Source organism: Triturus cristatus, chromosome 4_1 (assembly GCF_964204655.1).
Source record: "Triturus cristatus chromosome 4_1, aTriCri1.1, whole genome shotgun sequence".
Lineage (NCBI taxonomy): Eukaryota > Metazoa > Chordata > Amphibia > Caudata > Salamandridae > Triturus > Triturus cristatus.
In genome coordinates, this window is record NC_140585.1 from 225,443,542 (window position 1) to 225,448,054 (window position 4,513).

Genomic DNA, 4,513 nt, shown 5'->3' on the forward strand with positions numbered 1-4,513 from the left:
TGTTTTATTTACAAACAGCATGGCTCTTGCTCCCAGTGGACTGTAGACACTGTGTATGAGCATTTATTTGGACCATAGATGTGTACCTACATATGTGTATTGCTTTGTATAAACGTGCATTATAAATATATTTATAAATACATATATGTAGATGTTCGTTAGTTCTGCTTAACAAATGTGCATATTACTGATGGTTATATTTTTCTATGTTTAACATGTATATAGGTCACTGCATAAATAAGTTCATTTTTATCATAGCTATTTACCTACAATTGCTTCACTATTGTATTACAAAAAAAGAATATTAAATTAAAGTAAAGTATAGCAACACTTGAAAGTCTGAGTTTATTAAATACAACTTTATCTACATAAATTACTTTCATTATACATATATACCTTCCATGTATCTTTATATATGTTACTTTACTTCTAATTCAGTGTCGAAGGGATGGGCGGAAACAGAAGCGAGGAGGCCGTATGTACACAAGAATGAGATAGTATTTATTATAACAAAAGGGATTCTCTAGGTGTTACACTTGTATGCTTTCTACAGTTCAGTTCACTTATAGATACAGTCCTTCACACCATCCCAGTTCATTCCAAGGTGTAGTCCTTCACACCGACTCTGTTTCTTCCAAAGGGGTTGACACATAGGATAGCAATTCTCAAACATAAGACAACAAAAAAGAAAAGAAAGAAACAATGGGCCTGTGTGCTCTAACTTGCACTGTTTGGCTACCACCACACCATTGTGCAAAAGCCTCCCTGGATGGACCGTTGAGGAGGGGTGGGGGCGGGGTAGGGGGGTGTTATGTTGCATAAAAAAAAAAAGGCAAGAAGTGGTCCAGTTGGCAACCGTTCGGGTTTCTCCCCATCACGTGTTCCCAGGGTGTTCAACAAAATCCCACACCCAATGTGCCCCACCTAACCCCCCCCTCCTAATCACATACTTCGGTGGCTCGTGTGCGTCTTTGGAGACCCACCAGACCTCACACCACTCTTCTGGAGGTTCTGGTTCACCCGCGTCTCCTTCTACGGTGACTTCTCTTCTGGCGTCTGCTCCTCGGGCATCTGCTTCTTCGGCGTCTGGATTTTCTTCCCATAGCTCTCTCCACACTTCCTCTTCTCCGCTCCCGAACACACCCCCCTCAGGCAGTTCCTCCTACGCTCTTAATGGCCACCTGCACCTTTCCCTTCAGGCCTTGGACTGGGACTCTAACGTAACTCCGCCCCTCCAGGGTTCGACTGCTCTGTTCTCTCTGGCCACTTCCTGTATAGGAGAAGGACAGTCCGTTTTAACTGTTGGCGTCCGTCTTCGGCTCCTGTCACCATCATTCAGCCCTCGGATGAAGGGAACCCCCGGTGAAGGTATGGAGGTGGGATCGGGACATTTGGTGGGCTTCCCGGGTACTCCCTCACATCCAGCAGCTCCAATGCACTACTTTATATCTCACCCTATACCTCTCACAATATATTCTCTACCTCCACTCTCTGACTCATCTCAAATCTTATTCTACTACTCTCTCTAATGCACTACCCTATTTCTCACCCTATACCTCTCTCAATATATCCTCTACCTCCACTCTCTGACTCATCACAAAGAATTACATTCTATTACTGTGATCCCAAAATAACCCTTTCTACACTCTCCCCTTCCCTGCCCCTCCATGCATCATCTTATGCCTTTTCTCCTATTCACATCTCCCAAACAAGCCTTTCTAAACCTTTCCCTTTGACTCTTCCCCCGTCCACTCATCCCAAACCTCCTCCTAATGCTATGAGCTCCAAAAAACACTTTCTAGACTCTTCCCTCTTGTATCCTTCCACTATTGTCTTGCTTCTCCTTTCAGATAAGACAAAATCTTACACACGGTGGCTCAACACTGGGCGAGGCAGGAGACATTATCACAAAACAAACAACACCTTTAGAAAAGGGTTTTATTTTACAAAAATGCAAAGACTCTCTTTTTAGAATAAGGCTTGTGTCGCCTATGCGCTGTCCTCCCCTGCATAGACCAAGAACGCCAATAGACTGATGTACAGGGTTGAGGCTTTATTCCAGGTTAATACAAGCGTTTTCTAGTTCTCTTTGGGAAAAAGGTGGTCTTCCTGCTTGATATACTCCGGGATAGGGGTAGGTCTGGTTCCTTGCTATCGTCCTTCTCCTCGGCGGGGTCCGGGACAGGGAATGCCTCCGACGGGGCCCGAAAAGGAAGGCAAAAGCAGGGATTAATATACGATCCTCCCCGTCCGAGAATTGAGGGGGAAAGGGGTGTGAGGGGTCACCGGGGTTCCAGCACCAAAAGAACACTCGTGTTGGAAAATAACAATTAAAGTGAGTGAGGGATTCTCTGTACACAAGAAAACGTCCTCAGCCCGGGTGCCCTCCCGACAGCGAACTCCCTCCCCTAGCGCCCTCCCGGTGGGTTAAGAAGCCCAGGATACGACCCCGTACCTTTCCCAGCCACACTCCTCCGGGGGTGTGGCGGGGCGAGAAGTGGTGCCGTTGGCCTCCTGGCTCGACGTCTCTCTCCGCTCCACTCTGCTCCTTCGAATCTCGTTCTCCTCTCTTCTCCTCGGTCTCCGTCCTCCTCGCTTCGCTCACCTCCGCGTCTCCGATCTCTCCTCCTCGGGCTTTCGCGCCGTCAGGTCTCCGAACTTCCGCTTTACGGAACTCGCGGCATTCGGATTCGTCCGCTCCCGATGTCGTCATCCGAGCCGCACCTCCTTCCGCAGTGATCCAGTCCACGTTAAAGGGGCCATCAGCACCCTGCAGGAGAGGTATAAAGGTCCCGTCAGTTGTGTCCTTTTCGTGGTTCTCCTCAGGTCCCTCGACCAGGCGACACATCCCCATCCCCGGATTTTCCCGATCGGGGGAAATAGGGTATCTCGAGAGAAAATCAGCATTGCCCTGTTCCGATCCCTTACGATGTTTCACCTCAAATCGATAGGGTTGCAAGGCCAGAAACCAGCGGAGGATACGGTCATTGTGGCCTTTATTTCGCTGGAGCCAGGTGAGAGGGGCATGGTCTGTAAAGAGGGTAAAAAGCCGGCCTTCCAAGTAATAGCGAAGCTTTTCCACCCCCCACCTCACAGCTAGACACTCCTTCTCAATGGTGGAATAAACCTGCTCTCTGGGAAATAGTTTTCTGCTGATGTACAATATGGGGCGCTCAAGACCGCTGTCATCCTCTTGGGAAAGTACTGCCCCGATCCCAACCCCTGAGGCGTCTGTTTGGAGGATAAAAGGTTTTTGGAAGTCAGGGGCGATTAACACTGGCGAGGAGGTAAGAGCGTCTTTGAGGCCCTGAAAAGCCGAGGCTTCATGCTCACCGGGAGGTGGTAAGCGGGGCGAAGCCTGGGATTTTCGCAGGAGATCGGTCAGGGGGCTGGCCATTCTAGCAAAGTGTGGGACAAACCGTCTGTAGTAGCCCACTAATCCCAAAAAGGCCCTGAGATCCCTCTTCGTCTTGGGATAGGTCAAAGCCTGCACAGCCGCCACCTTCTCTTTCAGAGGCATAAGATTCCCATTACCGAGCAGAAACCCTAAATATTTAACCTGCTGATAAGCCACCCGGGATTTTTTTGCATTTATGTGGAACCCAGCTTGACAAATGCTGTCTAATATACTGTTCAGGTGTTGCAGATGGTCAGGCCATGTCTTACTGAAGACGACAATGTCGTCTAAGTATGCCGAAGCATAAGGAAGGTGGGGTCGGAGAAGGGTATCCATGGTGCGTTGAAAGGTGGCCGGGGCTCCATGCAACCCAAACGGGAGGACAGTGAACTGATAATGCCCCGAGGGAGTGGAGAAGGCAGTTTTCTCCTGGTCACCCGGAGCAAGGGGAATCTGCCAATACCCCTTGGTGAGGTCGATAGTGGTGATGTACTTGGCCTCACCAAGGCGTTCCACCAACTCGTCCACCCGGGGAAGAGGGTATGCGTCCTGTTTTGAAACCCTATTGACCGCGCGGAAGTCAATACAAAAACGGATACTCCCGTCCGGTTTAGGCACTAAAACCACCGGAGAACACCAGTTGCTTCGGGAAGGGACAATGACTCCAGTTTTTAGCATTTGTTGGATTTCCCCTTGGAAAGCCGTTCGCCGGGCCTCAGGTATCCTATACGGTTTTTGTTTGACGACCACCCCCGCGGGAGTTGGTATGGTGTGTACAGACAGGTGAGTTCTACCGGGCTGGTCCGAGAACACCCCAGAATATTGTTGTAGGAGGGTGGCAATAGCGTCTCTCTGAGAGGCTGACAGGTCGGGATTGATAGACAATTCAGCAATGGTATGTGGCATAGGGGTGGAAAAGGAAACCGTTTGAGAGGGAACCGGAGGGGTTCCCAGCCATTTTTTAAGGATGTTGATGTGGTACAACTGAGTCTTGGTTCGGGACATCTGGAGAACGTAGGAGGTTCTACCCACTTTCTTCACTACCTGGAAAGGACCTTGCCACTCTTTTCTCATCTTTTGAGCCGAGCTGGGTAGCAAAACCAAGACCCAATCCCC